Source organism: Marmota marmota, unplaced genomic scaffold (assembly GCF_001458135.2).
Source record: "Marmota marmota marmota unplaced genomic scaffold, marMar, whole genome shotgun sequence".
NCBI lineage: Eukaryota > Metazoa > Chordata > Mammalia > Rodentia > Sciuridae > Marmota > Marmota marmota.
In genome coordinates this window covers 3,723,153-3,744,289 of record NW_026000140.1, presented here as the reverse complement: position 1 = coordinate 3,744,289, position 21,137 = coordinate 3,723,153, and the positions used below count along the sequence as shown (strand labels likewise).

At 37.9% G+C, this 21,137-nt stretch overlaps 2 protein-coding genes across 15 annotated transcripts in view; one reads left to right on the top strand and one right to left on the bottom strand.

Annotated features, from left to right (window-relative positions):
- LOC107158780 (C-X-C motif chemokine 2-like) overlaps positions 1-21,137 on the bottom strand; it is a 114,937-nt gene that overhangs the window by 1,890 nt on the left and 91,910 nt on the right. The gene's annotated exons all lie outside the window — the stretch shown is intronic.
- The window catches only part of Pf4 (platelet factor 4), a 114,827-nt gene continuing 93,706 nt past the window's right edge, over positions 17-21,137 (top strand). Inside the window, exons 1-3 of one of the 14 annotated variants that reach the window (XR_007341473.1) lie at positions 325-510; positions 10,544-10,598; positions 10,744-10,776. The gene's annotated coding sequence lies outside the window, so the exon portion shown is untranslated. The other 13 variants (XR_007341475.1, XR_007341466.1, XR_007341476.1 and 10 more) reach the window with 13 other exon arrangements.

Sequence of the window (21,137 nt, the reverse complement as noted above, 5' to 3'; positions counted from 1 at the left end):
AGAGCGCGGGTCTCACCTGCTGCGCGCCGGCAGGCGGCTACCAGGAGCAGCATCAGCATCGCTACCCGGAGGAGCCGCGGGGCGCGGGGGACGGCGGAGGCGGTGCGGGCCATGGGACTCAGCGGGAGGATCGCGGCGGAGCCTGGAGTGCAAGAGCTTGTGGGGCTGCTGTCTTGGCTCTGTGGCTCTCGGGGATCCGCGAGCCCCTTTTATGCATGGTTGGCGGGAAAGGCCAGAGCCCCTGGCCAGGGAAATTCCCGGAGCTCTGGGTGCTTCCCTGAGGGCGGAAAGAAGACGCCGCCCCGCCCCTGGCTGGAGGTTGGTGAGGGGACAACACACGGGTGCCGCCCGCCTGGCCCTGCTGCCCAGCTTCCGGGGACCCTGTGACCCCGGGATGTTTCCCTGATGCCCCAGATTCCCAAACGATAGTGACTGGCCACCTGCGAGGGGGACCTTGGGCGCCAGGGACCCCAGTGTGCGGGACGTGGTGATCAGACCTGCTGTACGCAGGTAGGGTCAGAGCCACTTTTTTTTTTTTTTTAATGGACGCAATATCTTTATTTATTTTATTTATTTTTATGTGGTGCTGAAGATCGAACCCAGTGCCTCACACGTGCCAGGCAGGCGCTCTACCGCTGAGCTGTCACCCCCAGCCCTGGAGCCAAGTGTTTAATGTACACTGACTTCTCTGGAAGAGACTTCAGTTGGGATGGCTGTTGGGGGAATGGCAGTCTCTTCACTCTCTCCTCTGGCTCTAGTTTTGCGTATTTCATAAGTCTCTGAAATAAACACACACTATAAAAATACATCTGTCTTCTCAAATTACACAGGAGAACCTTTTCTTTTTCCCAGTGTTTTGTGATCTCAAATCACATTTGAACTATTTTTTCCTGCAGTGGGGATGGGGGTAAGTTGGGGAAGAATTACCAGTGCCAGAGGTGAATTCAGTGTATTTTGGAAGACCACCTTTTAATCTCCCATCTGTCCTCTTTTTAACTTTTGAAACTTCCCAAACACTAGTAGGAGTCAGGAGCATAACCATTTTGTTGTATTGGAAGCTATTTCTTCATTTATTCAGCCCTTTGAGGAGCAGTAAAGGGTCCTGTTGATTTCAAGAGGTCCACTTTTTCTAGTACTGTCCTGGACAGTTGTCTGAATTTACCTGCATTGTATGATTGATTCCATGCTGATAAACAAATGTTGACATACTTTTGGCTCTCAAAGAATATCAGTAAAAGCTAATACCTTCATACTGGGCAATTCACTTTTAGTTTAGTTCAATGTTTATTCCTTCCTTCCTTCCTTTATCCTTTTTCTCTTTCTCTCCTTCTCCTTCTCCTTTTTGTTCTAGGGATGAACCACGGAACCCAGGGGCACTTACCCTCTGAACCACATACCCAATGCTGTTTTAATTTTTGAGACAGGGTCTCCCTAAGTTGCTTACATTCTCACCAAGTTGCTGAGGCTGACTTTGAACTCTAGAGCCTCTTGCCTTAGGGTTGTGGGATTATAGGTGTGCACCACTGTGTCCAGCTTCCAATGTTCTTTTTTTTATAAATGTTGAACTTTGGTGGACTGCATTGATTCTCCAGGGTGATTGCTAAATTTGAGGATGTGTGAAATTTTCTGCACTGCTGTGAGCAGGGTAGGGAAGCAGTTGGATGAAAAAGCTGTTAGTTCCAGGAAAAGCGTGTTCCCTAGATGCAGAGTTGCAGAGTTAAATTGGTAAAGTCTGTCAGGATTAAAATTTTAGCAATCCTGTCTTTCTCCTGGACCATAGTTGGCAATGTATTTAACTTCCCTTTGCTTATGGTTCCTTTCAGCTAATAGAAATGCCTCTGCCTCTCAGGTATTATTAAATATGCTGTATTTATAAACCATCAGTACATATGAAGTGCTAGGTAAATATTTGGAAAATAAACAAAATAGAAATGGTGCTTTACAACCTTATTGTTAATGACCTGTTTGTCTCCCCCCATATGTCAAAGCCAGAACCCACAGTATGATGGTATTAAGAAGCAGAGCTTTTGCCAGGTTAGGTTAGGTTTAGATGATGTCATGGGGGGTAGGGGCAAACTCATGATGGGATTAATGCCTTTATAAGAAAAGACTAGAGAGCTTTCTGCTCTTTCTCTCTTTTTTCTCTCCATATTTACCCATAGTGCAGCAATAAGCTGACCATTTGCAAACCAGAAAGCATGCGTTCACCAGACACCAAATCGGCCTGCACTTTGAACTTAGACTTCTCAGCCTCCAAAACTGTGATATAAATGGTTGTTTAAGCCATTCAGTCTATGGTTGTAGACAGTTAGGATATTAATTTAAAGTTAAACAGCCTATGGTGAATCCTTACGTAAACAGAAAAAAAACAGTGTTTCCAAAGAAACATCTTCTAATTAATCTTTTAAATTTTCAGCATCAAAAATTTTGAAAGAAGAGTGTATCTGTATTCTTAAGGGCTCTTACATTGTTTTTCATCTATTGCTTGTTTGAAAGTTCAGTTTTATAACTTCCTATATAAAATAGGAAGGAAAGTAAATTCTCCCTCCCTCCAAATTTTGGAAGATTTAAGAAATGACTATTTCTTTGTCAGTGGCATTAACAATTGAGTATCCAAATTTTTCACCTATTTCTTATACTTGAGGAATATAAATATTATTAACTGAATTATTAACTTAAATGATTTCCAGGTCTGTGTAAGCAAGTTTTCCATTGCTGTGACAAAATACTTGATATAATCAACTTACAAGAAGGAAATTTTGGCTCACAGAGGTTCAGAGGTTTCAAACAGTCCATGGTTGCTTGGTCCTGTTATTTTGGGCCTTTGGTAAGGCCATATTTCATTGTGGGAGCCCATGATAGAGAAGTTCTGTTCATCCCATAGCAACTGGTAAGCAAAAAGAAAGAGGAAGGAGTCATTGTTCCAATATCCTCCTCAAGGGCACGCTTCTAACAACCTAACTCCCCTTTACTACACACCACTTCTTAAAGATTCTACCACCTTCCAAAAGTACCATAGACTGGCAACCAATTCTTTAACATAGGAGCTTTGGGGGGATGCTTTTAAAATGTAGTAAAATTCTACTCAAGTACTTATATAAGTAAATTCTCAGGAAAATATAATTTTAATTTATCTATTGTAGTTGTCAAAAAAATGAGACATGTTAAGAATCAGTTTTGTTATGTGTAGGATTATCTATGATACTCCGAGGGACATGTTTAACCAAAATCATTTGCCTTCAGAAAAGAAGTAGAAAGATTTTTTTTGCTTTCCTTCTTCTACTTTCTGTTATTTAATTGATGAGAGTCTTATGCTATGCTTCAAAAAATTTCAAGAGTACCAGTGTTATGAGGCCTACTTACTGTGATAAATTTCTTCCATTTTAACATGTGCTGAATGCCACTATTAACACACACAACTTTATGAAGTTATCCCTGAAACAGAAGCGCATTTGAGTAAATTCCATTTTACCTGTAATTTTTATGATCTCCTTCAGATTTGATTAGTACCATCTGATGCCGGGGTCCTGCCCTAGCAGGGTCCAGGGAGTCATGAAGGATGAGTGGCATCGGCGAAAAGGATGAGACAGGAGTCATTCTGTTGCAGCAATCTCCAGAGAGAGAGAGAGAGAGCTCTAATGTAGCTTTCTCTGGGTCATCTTTTATTGCAATTTTTCACATCATTATGGATTCAGAATATGTCATTGATTATACAATTTCAAAACTTTGCCAAGATGTGACATTTCCTTAATCATCATTAAGGGTATAGAAAAATGTAACATCAATTTACATTTTTCCAGGATGTGACATTTACTTATCACTTATTAAGAGTACAGAATCATTAATAAAATACGTCACTAATTTACATTTTTCAGATTTTCCCAAGATGTACTATTTTTCCCAAGATATGCTATTTTCTTATTAACTAATGCCAAACTATGTAACCAGACTCTAAGTCTCCTAACCTATCATTAACCTTCAAGTTTAAAGTACACCTGCACCTTATTTCTAATCTAAACTTCCCATCTAAAGAAGTCCCCTTAGATCTTATACTTAAAATATCCTAAAGTCTATGAAGCATTCTTAAAGCCTAGAAACCATTCTTAAAACATATCAGAAACCCACACAGTTAAAAACTTAAGAATTCTAAACCCAAGAATCTAAATAAAATAATATTTCTATTATTCTAAAAATATATCTTATAAAACTACTTTAATTAATTCCCACATTCATTCTCATAAAACTGGTTGAGCTGCTTTCTCAAAGAGTTTCTTAGTCAAGGTGCATTAGTTCTTATATCTTTGTAAACTCAGTAAAATCAAGTACTAAACATCAATCCACTTACTGCCAGTGTTAACTATGCTCATCATAAGTCCCTATGTGAAGTAAAAGAGGGTTTATAAAAAAAGAGGAGAATGTATCTTTATATGTCTTAACTTTCCTAAGTATATAACATGACTTTTCCTTAATCAAAAATAAAACTACATATGGTGGGCTTTGTGCAATAAGCATAATGAACAGGCTTTCTAAGAGGCCGGAAATATGGGCTTGATTCTTAGTTGATATAATCAATGTGGTGCCTAAAATTCTCGTGACCTTTCGGAGAATGATTGTTGTCCATTATCACTTTTGTCCTCAATGTACTGAGATAGAAGAGCAGCCTTCTATTTTATCCTTGATATGCTGAGAGGTAGTAGAACAGCCTTCAAGGCATGAAATACGTGTTGTGTTCTACCTGTTGTGAACTATCTGAAATTTAATTTGGTTTAGCATTTAACATACTCATGCCTCCTGTCAGGAACATGAGCATGAAAATGAAAAGTCCCAATTACATAAAAAAGGGTCTCATGTTTTGGTTTCCCACCAGCCAGCGGCTTTGCCAGCATTCATCCTCACTGTGACCTTGTCAAGACAGTGGGAGAGCTGCTTTGCCAGCACTTATCTTCACTGTGACTTTGTCAAGACAGTGAGAGGGGGAGCGCCTTCACCAATCTGATAGGCCTGTACAATCTAGGGACAGTGCTCCATGCTGAGCACTGGCATTGCTGTTTGGGCAGCAAGAGTGAGTGGTGCAGTTCTGCTTTCTCCTGACTCACTTTGAGGACTTTGTTGACATAACTGCCATCCTTTCTCTTTCATTTCTTGATACTCATAGCTCATTATATTATAGCTCTGTTCTGGAAGAGAAAATAAAAATGTTGAACATGGCAGTAGATTACAAGATCTACCATTTCTGTGTCCAAGGACGCTCACTCAGGTTAGTGTCAGTGTTAACTTCCCTTCCAATCTGTATTGTCTTTAGTCTCCAATCTCTAAATTTATCCCTGTCTGGTACTCACCCTTCCACCTTCTTCTTAAAACAGAACTCTGATTTTCTACCACAAATCCTTACCTCTGCCATTCATTATCAGTCCATGTGGTAGTTAAGGTGAGTTGACTCCACTGTTATCAGCCCATGTGGTTGAGGTGAGACAAATGCCAAGCTTCGTTAAATCTGAGACCAAATGGTTGTGCCAGAATGCCGCAGCCCGGCTGGCTGGGCAAAATAACCGGGGGGTGACGAACAACTTGTGTACGTTGATACAGCAGGAGTAGGAGCCGTTTATTGCAGGACAGGAGCAGTATTTATACATTCCACAGAGCTTATCTAATTAGCATAAACTAGATACATCAGTCAACCAATAACGAATCACCACACTTAATGGCTCGCTTTTGTACTTCTCAAACCACTCCCTCTGGCATTTTGCCAGGCACCATCCAGACTTGTTTATGAACTCTAACATTCCCCTGGCAAAATGCCAGGTGTTATTTTGACTTGTTTACAGACTCTAACACCAGAGTAAAAGGAATTAACAGGCTCTCAGTGCTTGCATAAATTACTAAACTGATAGCTATGATAACCTGGAGGCTTGACATTGTTGGTGAGAGACTTCCAAAAATGGAGCAAGCACAGAGGAAAGCCCTGACCTACACAGGCAGGGTTGTTGGGGTCATTGCTGAACACCTGAATCCAGCTTTACCTTATCTGATCCATTGACCTTCATTATTGTATACTAATATATGCTTTCATTAAGACAATTTAAGTTCTATCACTTATAGTTAGAATCATAATGAAAAATCTTCTATTTTTTGTGTTGCTCTAACATTACCTTTCTAACACAGATTGTTCTGTCCATTATTTAGAGCTTTTCCTTTCATTCTCTGTTCATTAAATCATTTCATTCATCTATTAATTCATGAATTAGGAATCAAAATAGCTCCTAAAAATAAAAAAAGGCATAAAATGAATTCCAGTACTGTCAAACTATCAGTCTAATAAGAAAGACAGATGTATTAATAAAATATATGAAACAGCCTAGCATGTTCCATATTAGAATGTGTCCTGGGTATTATAGGAACACAGAGGTGGTCCTATAATAACTGTTTGTAACCTTATTTCTCAAAGGGGTAGGCAGAATCTTGAGAAGAGTTACAGAGAATCATCTCTGGAAAATGACTCTTGAGTTGATTCTTAAAGGATGGGTAGGATTTTCCCAGAAAATGGGAGAATTTGAAGGGTAAAGACAAAGTTCCAGAAAATAGTAACCAAATGAGCAAAGGCATTGAAGCTAGAACAAGCATTGTGCATGGTTGGAGCAGAACATATATCTGGAACTTAAACTGTGAGATAGGGAAAGGGAATAAATGGAGGCAGGAGAGGAATGTACAATCCAGTCATGGAAACTGATGGCAAAGGACCTCTTGCTATCATCTCATGGAGAAAGGTAGGAGGGCAATCAAGCATATGAGAAGAGACTGAACCAAACTCATCCTTTTATCAGGAGCTTCATTCTTGCTGTAACCAACTCACTCCCACAACAATGACATCAGTCCATTCATAAGAATAGAGTTCTCATAATCTAATTACCTCTTAAAAGTTCCATCTCTTAGTACTATCACAATGACAATTAATTTTTGACATCAGTTTTGGAGGTGACATTTAAACATGGTGTTTTTTTTGTGTGTGTGTATATGTGTATGTGTGTACACCTTCTTTACGTTTTATCATATGCATAATCTCATATTACATAACTCTCATTGATACATTGATATTTGTCTTATTAATGAATTGTTTGGATACAAGTGATTGAATTCTTATCAAACCAGCAAAAGCAAAATAAAAGGTATGTAAGCTGGTGGTAATTCGTGATGGTGGTGGTAGATATTGGGTGCATACAAAAAGTCAGAGAGAAGTCAATGGATTTCTAGGGCAGGAGATAGCAATAGTCATTGCTCAAGGATGGAACTTAGAAAATTAGGAATATAGCTTATTTTGTTTCTCTTGGATCATGCATTTCTCCTTGGTTCTGTCTCATTTATTTTGTCTCTTCTGCATTCCACCTGTTTACAGTCAATCTAAACATTTATACTCCTTTTAAAATCTTAAAAATAATTTTCATAGAATTGTTATGAGAATAAAATAAGCTAACATTTATAGAATGTGCATGAAAGTAAATCTATATACAATATTGTTAAGTAAGAAAAATAATGAAGTAGCTAAAATTATCTTTTAAAAGAAGAAGGAAGCCAGCATGGTGGTGCATGTTTGTAATCCCAGTGTCTCAGGAGGCTGAGACAAGAAGATCACAATTTCAAGGCCAGCCTGGGCAACCTATCAAGACTCTGTTATCATAGTTAAAAAGAAGGTGTGGGGAGCTGGGGATGTAGCTAAGTGACAGAGTGCCCCTGGGTCTAATTCCCAAACACACACACACACACACACACAATCACACAAATGGAATGACATAGATACAAAAGGTAAAATGGTAATTTCCAGGGTGAGGTAAAAGTAGACGATTATTTTTAATGGATAGAGAATTTCAGTCTTGCAAGATGAAAGAATTCTGGAAATGAATGGTGGTAATTTATACATTATACTCAATTCCAACAAACTCATTCTTAAGATTATTTTGTGGTATGTGCATTACCACAATAAAAAGAAAGTAAAATTAAAATAAAAGTTAAGGGACTAAGTCATAAATAAATTTGGACTTCCATAATTGAGGTTATTTTTATGGAATGCTCCTACTTAGCAAAGAACATCAGGGTGGGATAATGTTTTCTCAATATAAAATAAGATGATACAGAAAGATATTGAAGGTGAAGGCAGGTGACATTAGGGATCATTATTGTAAAGTAGGAGGGCAGGTTATTTACTAAATGAATAGATTATTGACAGGGCTGTGTGTTTGAGAGGAGTGAATAGGATTTGGGGCCAACAGCTATGAAAGTCCAAAGGTTGACATTTGTAGTTGACATTGCCATCCAAGGATTGCAAAATATCAGAGAAATCTCACCTAAAGTTAGAAAGCATTATACTATAGTGACCCCAATTCACATGACTTCATTCCTCCAGTAATATTTTGAAGCTTGAGGACAAAAACAGAAAGAAGACAGAGTGAGCAAGGATTAGGGATGAGCCAGGCATAAAGTGTAAACAGAGCTATTTGCAGAAATGACTATCCGTAAGTCCAGACCACGATGGAAGTAGGTGAAATAGAAGATATGATAGATTGGCAAAATGGAGCATCTCTGAAGGATTTTCATTCTCCATGGGAAGTTGAATATGTTTAATATAAATTTGTGAGTGGAATAGCTAAAAGAGGTTGTGGACAAAATGTTGTGTAAAGGGTCTTTCAGTGTCTGTGATCTTGGATGTGACACTATCCTGAAGATAATGATGTCAAAGGTAGGCCCATACTTGTTAGGGATTGAGCTAATGTGTCATTTGAAGGTGTTAAAATGGAGGCTAAAGAGTCATGGGATCCAATTAGGACAGGTGGAAGGTAACCATGATAGAAAGTAGAAGGAGAAAGACTTAATTATGTGTCACCTCTGGCATACTTCACATTAAATATGGATATATGCATTTAAATCATTTAATGAACATATTTTGTGATATTGCAGGATTGTTATTGGAGGACATGGGTGGCCAGATGAAGAGAAACTTCAGCAGGCCCCTGAAAGTTCTTACATATTCTTCTCACTGAAATTAGAAACATTGCTGCTGATAACAGCATAGTGAGCAAGTATCATATCTGTAAACTGTTATGAGAGAGATGAAAACCAGATCATGGCAGTAATAAGGCACTTAGTGGCATCACTGCTGTTAATCAGTTCTTAGTTGGGCTACTTATCTCAGCAATAAAATAGTCCTTACCAAATTTCACATTAATGACATTATTTTCCTCCCCTTGATGAATATTTGAAAATATTTTTTAGCATCTCCTGCAGTTGACATTTTTTCCTAGATGTTAGATTCACGAGGGAGCATAAAATTTTCTCCTCTAGGGGAAGGAAGATAAACAAATAATTACAACGGATAGTAGAGAGAAATCTGATTGGGATTTTAAATATGGTGCTTTGGAATTACAGACTAGAAGACAAATTAGCCAACACTATTGGTAATTAAACTTTATTAGTTCTAACTTTGTTTATACCCAATGACTGCTTTCTTCCAAGTTTTGCTGCACCATACCATGAACAGTGGTATAATTAATCCCCTTGACCTGGTGAAGAAATAAATAATTGACACGATTACCTATGCTTATTTCTTCTTCTTTTTTTCACTAAAGAAAGAGTTACAATTGCTTCTCATTACCAGACATTCTGATTACTTCATAAAATTACCAACATAGTGATTTGAAAATTGTGCTTTTAAATTTTGATTTTCTGCCAAACATCATTTATATTCATTGTATTAAGTTTACTGACTATAGTACCTCAGCTTTGGATTGTGGTCCTGCTGAAGGAAAACTCTTTCTCACCTGTGTTTCCTTAGTAAGTGCTCAAGATTGTAGCCACAGCTGATTGAAGTATGTGCTCTGGGTGTAAAGCACCAAGAAAGGAGAAGGAAAATCATATTTATTTAGTAAGTTCCAGTTCTTGAACAATGAGTTCAATTCCTGAGTTATTTATAAGTTCATGTTAATAATTTCAAGAATGCTAAGAGGTTAGTATGATTCTTACTTTGTAGTGAAGAAAACTGACTGACAGTGTGTTACAGGTAGAGTTATATTCAAATCCAAGACTGACTCAGAAGTCTATTGCTTTAAAGCCAGTCTTTCCCTATATAAGAGAAGAAGTGACTAGAAAGAAAAGATCAAAGAGTCTTAATTAAGTTTATGGAGTATACTTTAGAATTTTTTTTTCTTTTCAGCAAAGCATTAAATTAATCTTCAATCCAGTTTCTACTAGGAACCCAACAGAAATGTGGCCATGATAGCTAGCTGCCACAAGATTCTCAACAGCCTGGAGGTACTCATCTATAGTTTGAACATCTCCTTTACTCATGTTGAAATTTAATTGTTGTTATAACGATGTTGAGAGGTGGGTCCTTTAAGAGGTGCTCAGGTCATGAAGGCTCCACCCTCATGAATAGATTATGCTTTTATCTCAGAAGGGGTTGGTTTTAATAGGAGTGGGTTCCTAATAAAAGCATAAGCAGAGCTAACTTTCTGTTTCATGTGTTCTCTTTCTCTTCCACTATGTTATGATGGATCAGGAAGTCCCTTGCCAGATGACAGCACCATGCTCTTGGACTTCTGGTCTCAAGAACCGTGAGAGAGACAAAATTTTCTTTATAAATTTTTTAGTCTCTGACTCTATTGTAGTGACAGAAAACTGACTGAGTTACTCTTGCTTACTTTATCATCTCAACACCAAATGCTGCATCAATGAATTTCCCCGACTCTCTGATAGTAGATCAGGATATGATATTGAGATTGGAGGCAGATGGTAGGTACAATCTAATTGAATCTTACCTCTACTGGCTCTCAAATTATCTTAGATAGCACTAATAAGAAGATAGACTCCAACATGACAACTCTTTGCTCTGTTGTCAAAGAGATGAGAGCAATACTTTATATCGACAAGTCATTATCCTCTAGGAGTCATACAATTAATTTTTGGGTCATAAACATTCTTTAAAACATAATGGAATAAAATACAAATATTTTTAGAAGAAGAACATATTATAAGGTATCACAATTGTTTAACAATATAATCACAAAGTATTATATTGTGATACTTCTTGTGTCTTAGTAATTCTGTAAAACTAAATGATTGATGCAGAAGATATAGGGGAAAAAACCTTCTGAGAGCAAAAATGTGTCTTCAGTGACTTTTTTTTCCAGCACTGTGGGTTGAACACAGGGTGCTCTACTGAGCTACATCTACAGCCATTTTTGCTTTAATTTTAATTGCACTTATTTATTTAATTTTATTATTATTATTTTATGGTGCTGGGGATTGAACCCAGGGCTTCCCACATACCAGGCAAGCACTCTATTATGGAGTTATGTCCTCAGCCCTTTTTTGGTTTTGGTTGAGACAGGGTGTCATTAAGTTACTGAGGCTGATGTGGAACATGTGAACCTCCTGTCTCAGCTTCCCCAGTTGCTGGTATAACAAGTTTGCACCACAATGTTCAGCTTTTCTTCAGTGATTTAGCTCCATTGATCAAGCCTGTGACTATATCATGAGTTGCTTGCTTGTAGAATTTAACTGCTGAGAATTTCCAGTAAAGAAAAAAGAAAAATAATGAAGCACATTCCAATATAATGTCATCACTCTCTGAAAGTTTTCTCAATAGAGATCTACCGTAAAGTGTTATACAACCTGGACTTTTCCAGGCAGGAGTGCCTGCTTCTGATGCTCTTGCTGATAAGAGCTGCAGCTTGGCAACATTCTCAACAGAGTTAAAATATTGACATGGCACCAGCATTGACTGACTTAGCAAATTTGTTTTGGTTCTTTGTTCAGTTGGTTCACACCTACTAAGCTTTATATCCAACCAAAAATGTTGCTTTTAGTAGGTATAAAAGAAAAATAAAGAAAAAAATCATAGCTTACCACTGTATCCCATTTCCCAGTGTGTTAATTTTTCAAAATATCAACAGAAGTACTCATATTTCAACATTCTTTGCTGATTTTTACCAAAATATTTTTGCTAGATGTCTAATTCAGTCTACCAGACTGTCTATGGTAGCATAAAATAACAATACAAATGACAATTATAAGTATTAATAATTACTAACATTAAATAAAAACATACTTATACATTTTTGTATGTAATATGGGATTGAAATTGTGCATGCATGTGTGTTTATAACATCTTACAGTAACCCAAGAAATACATACCTAACTTGTACGTATCTCACAGATTTGAAAATCAATTTATGTGCCACATTAAGAAGTTTGGACCTTATAGCATGAGCAAAAGAGAAATGAATCTGTCAATGGGCACTTGGGCTGGTATTGTAGTTTGGCTATTGTGAATTTGCCATGATTAACATGGATATGCAGGTACCTCTACAGTATGCCAACTTTAATTCCTTTGAATAGATACGAAGGAGTGGGATAGCTGGATCATACAGCAGTTTTATTTTTAGTTTTTTTAATAACTTCCATATTTTATAGTGCTATACTAATTTATATTTCCACAAATAGCATATGAAGTTTCCTTTTGCCTGGCATCCTCCCCAGCATTAATGTGTGTGTGTGTGTGTGTTTGTGTGTGTGTGATGAGTTCTTTATATATTCTGGATATTAATGCTTTGATGGAAAAGGTTTTGTTCCATTCTGTAGGCTATTTCTTCACTCTGTTAATTGCTTCCTTTGTTATGCAGAAACTTTTCAATTTGATGTAGAACTATTTGTCAATTATTGCTATTATTTCCTGAGCCATTGAAGTCCTATCTAGGAATCTGTTGCCTGTGCCTGTGTCCTGAAGTTTTCTCCTTGTTTTTTCTTGTAGCGCTTTTAAAGTTTCAGGTCTTCCATTTAAGCCTTTGATCCATTTTGAGTTGAGTTTTGTACAGGGTGAGAGCTAGGGATCTGCAAACTGGTGCGGCCAATCTGGAAAGCAGTATGGAGATTCCTGGGAAAGCTGGGAATGGAACCACCATTTGACCCAGCTATTGCCCTTCTTGGACTTTTCCCTGAAGACCTTAAAAGAGCGTACTACAGGGATACTGCTACATCGATGTTCATAGCAGCACAATTCACAATTGCTAGACTGTGGAACCAACCCAGATGCCCTTCAATAGATGAATGATTAAAAAAAATGTGGCATTTATACACCATGGAGTATTACGCAGCACTAAAAAATGACAAAATCATAGAATTTGCAGGGAAATGGATGGCACTAGAGCAGATTATGCTTAGTGAAGCTAGCCAATCCCTAAAAAACAAATACCAAATGTCTTCTTTGATATAATGAGAGCAACTAAGAACAGAGCAGGGAGGAAGAGCAGGAAGAAAAGATTAACATTAAACAGATACATGAGGTGGGATGGAAAGGGAGAGAAAAGGGAAATTGCATGGTAATGGAGGGAGACCCTCATTGTTATACAAAATTACATATAAGAGGTTGTGAGGGGAATGGGAAAATAAACAAGGAGAGATATGAATTACAGTGGATGGGGTAGAGAGAGAAGATGGGAGGGGAGGGAGGGGGGATGGTAGAGGATAGGAAAGGTAGCAGAATACAACAGTTACTAATAGGGCATTATGTAAAAATGTGGATGTGTAACCGATGTGATTCTGCAATCTGTATTTGGGGTAAAATTGGGAGTTCATAACCAACTTGAATCTAATGTATGAAATATGATATGTCAAGAGCTTTATAATGTTTTGAACAACCAATAAAAAAAAATTAAAAAAAAAAATAAAAAATAAAGTTTCAGGTCTTCCATTTAAGCCTTTGATCCATTTTGAGTTGAGTTTTGTACAGGGTGAGAGCTAGGGATCTATTTTCAATCTTCTACATATATATATGCCCGATTCCCCAGCACCATTTATTAAAGAGGCTATCTTTTCTTCAATGTATATTTTTGGCGTCTTTGTCAAAGATCAGTAGTATCTGCATTGGCTGGTCTTGGTGTCCTCTACTTTATTGCTTTGATCTTTTGTTTCTGTTTTTATGCCAGTACCATGCTGTTTTTACTATTGTGGACCTGTAGTATATTTTGAAATCTGATATTGTGATGCCTTCAGCATTGTTCTTTTTCCATGTTTGTTTTGGCTATTTGGGGTCCCCTTTTTTTTTTTTTTTTTTGCTTCCATGTGAATTTTAGAATTGTTTTTTCTTTCTGTGAAGATTTTTTTTTTTGTATTTTGATGGGAATTGCATTGACTCTGTAGATTGCTTTTGGAAATATGGCAATTTTAGCAATATAATTCTGCATATCCATGAACATAGAAGGCTTTCCATCTTTTAAGGTTTTCTCTAATATCTTTCTTCGGTGTTCTATAATTTTCATGGAAAGGTCTTTCATCTCATTGGTTAAATTTTTCCCTAGGTGTTCTTTTGAAGTAATTATGAGTGAAATTGTTTTTCTCACTTCTTTCTCTACAGGTTCATTATTGGTGCATAGAAAAGCTATTGATTTTCATATATTGACTTCGGATCCTGCTATTTTGATGAATTTGTTTATCAGCTCTAGAAGTCTTGTGTGAAACCTTTAAGGTTATGTACATACAGAATCTTATCTTCTGCAAATAGGGATAAATTGACTTCTACTTTTCCTATTTGTCTGTGTTTTAATTTTTCTCTTGCTTAATTGACCTGGCTAAAATTTCAAGTACTATACTGAACAGGAATGGTGAGAGTGAACATCCTTGTCTTTATAATTAGTTCTTGATCAGATAATACAATATAACAGAATTAAGGGAAAACAATTGTTGTCTTGCTATTAACGGTTTCTCAAAAGTATCCTCAAAACTTATGCACTAGGAGGTAGCCATATTTTGTAGAGGTTTAAGAATTTAATCCATTCACCTTGCTTGTCCAAAGTACATGTATGAAGATACACAAAATATAAAAAATTTAAAAAAGAAAGATAACTTGGTCTGGTTTTAAGCAAGTCTCTTCCATTATTAAAGTTAATTATTTCAGTTTTTTTAAGTACTGGAAGATACTGGAATTTCAAAAGCAGCAAATTTATTTCTTAACTTGCATTTGTCATGTAAGAGGAATCAAATTGCTCATGAATTAATAGGCTGACAGCCATTGTCATTTCCTGTGGGACACTTTCACCATTGGGGCAAGAGAAGGCTGTATACCAGGTGCAGTTTCAACATGTGTTTTGGGATACATTCCTGAATGTCTGAGATTTGCATTGAATTTACGGGAACAATGCCATGGATCTGAGAGGGGGGAGGAATCCATCTCCTAGAGCAAGGCTGTGGAGTCGGATCATCTTGCCAAGTGTCTGCTGTGCTCAACCTTTAGCTGCAGCTTGTTTCTCACATGCATTGACTCAGGAAATACTGCTTCATGGGCTGTAGCTATTTGTCAGGTTTATGACTCAACAAACTGAAATATTGGACAAATGTAATTTTGTTTCACAACTTAGGCTGCTCACACATAGCATATGCCACTGTGAATATGATCATCAGCAGCCTCAGATGCACCAGTCTTCAGTCCACTCAGAGGAGCAGAGATGAAGGAAGAAGAGAGACAACCTGACCTTGGCTGCAAAGGGCAACAGGATACCAACAGATGCAAGGTTATGCTGTTTTCCTCCTGAAAATCAGGCCCTTGACAAATTTATGCAAATACAATATGTCTTGAAGGGGACTTCTTTGTGCCAAATGTTTTCAGTTTTCTTTGGCCTAGGCTATGGTTGATATTAACTTATTTTAGAGTCTGCCTTCCAATTTTTCTGCAAGCTGGGGCCAAGAGGCATCTATTTCACAAAAAGCCAAGGTTTGGGATGGAAAGCTGTGAGTGAGTCCCAGAGCAGGGTTAGAAGGAGAGGGAGACAGTTTCACTGACCTCCCAGCCTTCCTCCCCACCCCTCCCATCTCAGAGTGGCAAGGGTTCACTGAAGGAATAGTAATTATCATCTAAACCTGGGAACAGAGGAGCCTGGCACTTCACTTTATCCAAGCTTGTAGTTGAAAATATTCTTCTGACTAACAGGCTATAAACACCAACTCCCTAAAGTAAAACAGTGACAATTTCTTTAAGAGAAAAGAAAACCCTAGAAAAAGTAAGTATTTTAAAATGGAGAGTCATCATTCCCAGGGTCAGGCTGAATTTTAGCCCTCTCATGCTCAAGCCAGTTCATAGGACTCACAAGAACTTAATTTTAAGTTGTCAGGAACATTGTTAGCTGATTTACTATTGGTATCAAGAATTTGTTCCAAGTGAGAGTGTTTATACCACAGAAATCAGTAAGTGGTACAAATCTGTCATTTTTTTCTTTTTCTTTCTTTTTTTTTTCTTTTTGAGAGTTAATCTGACAGTGTACTATAGCTTATAGCTCTGAGGAACATGATCTATATGAACATGACTCCCTAGTGTCTCTGTTTTCTATCTCCATGGCCCTCTGCTGTACATTTTTCCCCTTAGCTGATTTTCTCTTTCACTTATTGTTTTTTTTTTTCCTGATTTCACCATTAAGCCAATTGTCATACATTATATAGATTCTTAGGAGTTTGTTCTCACTGGACAGATCAGTGTGTAGTACTTTTAAGCCTAAGTAAAGTTTTTAGGAATGAAATACTACAAGATGAGGGCTTTTTTTTTTAACCTCCAGGATCATAAATCTGGGCATCCCATGATACATGTCCTGGGGCTGGGGAGGTATTCTTTTGTTCCCCAAATTATTATTAAGAGACAACAAATAGGAATTCTCGGTGACTGGCTCTGCCTATCAGCTCCAATCCTCTAACTCACTGTTTTTTTCTAAGCAGAAACTGAAGCCTGTATTCCACAGCAGTAAAGTGTGCATGTTTTCAGAGGGCTTAAATATTCCTGAGAGAATGGGAAAAGGTTTTAGAACTGAATGGAAGGAGACAACATTGCCCCCATAATCTGTGCACATTTCCAGCAAACCCCACATATCCTAGGACCAGGATAATCAGAGGTCGTTCATGGTTTTAATCATGGGGTTTAAAATAATTAGACAATGTGTATTTTATGGTAGGAACTGTTCCAGAAGTTGAGGCTACAAATTCCTAGAGCCTTTTTTTTTTTAATTAAGACTATGTCAACTTGGCAACTCTATTCCAGGAAAATTCTTACATAGAAGTAAAACTGTAGTTCAAAGGAAAACTTTACTGCTTGCTGCAGGAAATTCTTGCCCATCACTTTATCCAGGCCATCAAATTTCTCATCTGGCCTAGTACCTCACTTCTCAGACAGAAGTTTGATTATCAGGGTCCCTGTCAAGACCCTCACTTCTCCTATCCACCAATCCTAAACTGTTGTGCCAGCAACTTCTCCTGATTCCAATTAGTTCCCTGCCTTGACAGAATGATGTTAAACCTTTTGAGCCTAGATCCCCTAATGCCTCCTGAGACATTAACACTGTCAATGTACCTTCTTTGTTGAGTAAATCAAATAATCTTAGCTTTTCCTTATCAGAAGATTTTTTTGTTGTTGTTGATATTTCTGAATTAGAAGTTGACACATTCCACTGGAGATTAGACTGTAAGAACAAATAAGTTAGTATCTGTAATGAACTGTTTGGATATAGTGAAGATCTTTATGTTTTATACCACGCAGTAACACATCTGCCCTGGAGTGTCTGGCTGTGCGTTGTTCTACAGACTTGGTGCTATGGTTTTGAATATAGTTTGAATGTGTTGCCCAATTATTCATGTGTTGGAGATTAAGTTTCTTAGTCTCCCAGGTAGTAGTATTGGGAAGTGGTATGATCTTAAAGAGGTGGGGCCTAGTGGGAGGTATTTAGGTCATTGTGGGCATGCCCTTGGAAAAGAGGTTAACAGTTCTAATGGAACCTCAGACTCTTGTTTTGCCTTGTGCTATCTCTCTCTTGCACACACTGCCATCATGATGCCATCCTCTGTTAGGCAGTACAGTCAGCAGGGTTTTTGTCAAAGGTAGTGCAATGCTGTATGGAGTTTCAGTCTCCAAAACTGGGAGCTAATAGGTTTCTTTTCTTTATGAAGTATTCAGCCTCAGGTATTTCACTATAGCAAGAGAACATAGATTAATACCCTTGGCAAACACACATTTTATCTTCTATAACATTCTGATTTTAAAACATTTTTACTCTCCAGTGTATGCCCGGGTCTGGATGTTCCTAGTGGTTTGTCTGCTCTGGTTCTTGACGCTTCACAGTGCTCTAGATAAGCCAGAAGCTTGAAGCAAGGGACATGAGTCAGATAACCTGGGTGAAGACCTGTTTTGAGAAGTAGTGAAGAGGGCAGAAAAACAGAAGTGATTTCCTCTTGTGACTTTAAATCTCGCCTCAGGCTTTTATGTTGAAATGTTCTAGGCCAAAGTCATAATTCATGGACCCAGCACACTCTCCCTTTCTCAAAAGAACTTCTTGTTGGCCATATGCCCTGGATACTGTGCAAAAGGCTGTGCGGGAGGGAGTAAAGAATGGATAAAGAGTCTAAAGAAGAAATCCACTGGCCCTGTTCTGTCTTGACTAGCTGTATGACCTTAGGTGAGCCAGTTAGCATTTCCTTTACCAATGAAAGATGACTATGAAAAATCCAAATTGTTTTGTAAATGTGGGAAATTATTAATATTCACATTAATGTCTAGGTTTGTGGGTCTTTAGGCTACAGAGGAGGTCATGATAAAGAATAGTTGCTGGGCAAAGCTGTTAAGAAACTGACAATTAAAATATATATGGAGGATCTGTTTTGTGGGCCAGGCAGTATCCTGACTTTTCTATGCATGAATTAATTTGATTCTCACACTAAATTCACAAAGGATTATTAGCTCTTTATAGATGGAACAACCAGGATTCCAAGAGGCTATCCTGAATCACAGGCAGCAAGTAGATCCTAACTTGGAGGATTTTGATATACGCCTATTCTCTTTTAACTGGTCAGTCTGCTGCCCTTGCCCACTACATGGGAAGATCACAGTGTTTATTGAAATACCATTTCCCTGAAACAAGGAATTGAAGACATTTTTCCCCAAGGGGGGTTTAGTGGAGGCATTCTGAAAGAATTGTGTTAGCTGCAGGACAGGCTGGATAAATGTTAGCTGTAGGGTAAAACTGAGTGCCCAACCTCCACCCTTCATTAGCCCTTCCTTCTCGAGACAATTATTTGGCTCCTTTCCCTTTACTTCCTCTTGTTGGTTTTTGATTTGAAACTCGTGCCTAGGCCATGCACAATCTGCTTGAAGGCAGAGATGACACCCTTAGCAACTATTGTGTGACCCAATCACTGTATGCCAACAAGGCAGCTCACAGACCCAGAGACCCTATTAGACTTAAGCAGCACAGCAAAGGGCTATAAAAACCTTCTCCTGCCAGGCCCTCTCTCTCTCTCCTCTTTTCCTCTGGTGGATCAGACACCACCGCGATAAAGATCTCTTGGTGGCTCCGAGTGTCGTGGTCACTTTCCTTTCAAATTGTTCTTCAAATATTTGTATTTTGAAAAAAGCCACTTTTTAGTTATCCCAGTTATTTTCATATACGAGCGACTACACTAACATTAACAGATTTGAGATTGCATTTATAATAACACTTTAAATAGATGTAAGTCTAGCAAAAATCATGATTATTTTATGTGAAATATATAATTGAATTTTGGTGGCACCTTAATAATCATTACTATTATTAATTTAGCATATTTTATTAATAAATACTGGGCTAGATGATTTACAAAAGTGTATCTTAAGTAGTCTTTACTCCTTTTTCTTTTTTTTTTATTGGTTGTTCAAAACATTACAAAGCTCATGACATATCATCTTTCATGCATTTGATTCAAGTGGGTTATGAACTCCCATTTTTTACCCCAAATACAAGTTGCAGAATCACATCGGTTACACATCCACATTTTTACATAATGCCATATTAGTGACTGTTATATTCTGCTACCTTTCTTATCCCCTACTATCCCCCCTCCCCTTCCCTCTCATCTTCCCTCTCTACCCCATCTGCTGTTATTCAATTCTCTCCCTTGTTTTTTTTTCCCGTTCCCCTTACAAACTCTTATATGTAATTTTGTGTAACAATGAGGATCTTCTTCCATTTCCATACAGTTTCCCTTCTCTCTCCCTTTCTCTCCCCCCACTCGTCTCTGTTTAATGTTAATCTTTTCCTCATGCTCTTCCTCCCTGTTCTGTTCTTAGTTGCTCTCTTTATATCAAAGAAGACATTTGGCATTTGTTTTTTAAGGATTGGCTAGCTTCACTTAGCATAATCTGCTCTAATGCCATCCATTTCCCTGCAAATTCCATGATTTTGTCGTTTTTTAGTGCTGCGTAATACTCCATTGTGTATAAATACCACATTTTTTAATCCATTCATCTATTGAAGAGCATCTAGGTTGATTCCAGAGTCTAGCTATTGTGAATTGTGCTGCTATGATCATTGATGTGGCAGTATCCCTACAGTATGCTCTTTTAAGGTCCTCAGGGAATAGACCGAGAAGGGCGATAGCTGGGTCAAATGGTGGTTCTATTCCCAGCTTTCCCAGGAATCGCCATACTGCTTTCCATATTGGCTGCACCAATTTGCAGTCCCACCAGCAATGTACAAGTGTACCCTTTTCCCTACATCCTCTCCAGCACTTATTGTTGTTTGACTTCATAATGGCTGCCAATCTTACTGGAGTGAGATGGTATCTTAGGGTGGTTTTGATTTGCATTTCTCTGACTGCTAGAGATGGTGAGCATTTTTTCATGTACTTTTGATTGATTGTATGTCCTCCTCTGAGAAGTGTCTGTTCAGGTCCTTGGCTCATTTGTTCTATCAGGCGCAGAGTCTCTGATTTGATATCAAACTCTTGATCCATTTTGAATTAACTTTTGTGCATGGCGAGAGAAAGGGGTTCAGCTTCATTTTGTTGCATATGGATTTCCAGTTTTCTCAGCACCATTTGTTGAAGATGCTATCCTTTCTCCATTGCATGCTTTTAGCCCCTTTATCAAATATAAGAAAGTTGTAATTTTGTGGATTGGTCTCTGTGTCCTCTATTCTGTACCATTGGTCCACCCGCCTGTTTTGGTACCAGTACCATGCTGTTTTTGTTACTATTGCTTTGTAGTACAGTTTGAAATCTGGTATCGCTATACCTCCAGATTCACACTTCCTGCTTAGAATTGCTTTCGCTATTCTGCGTCTTTTGTTTTTCCATATGAATTTCATGAT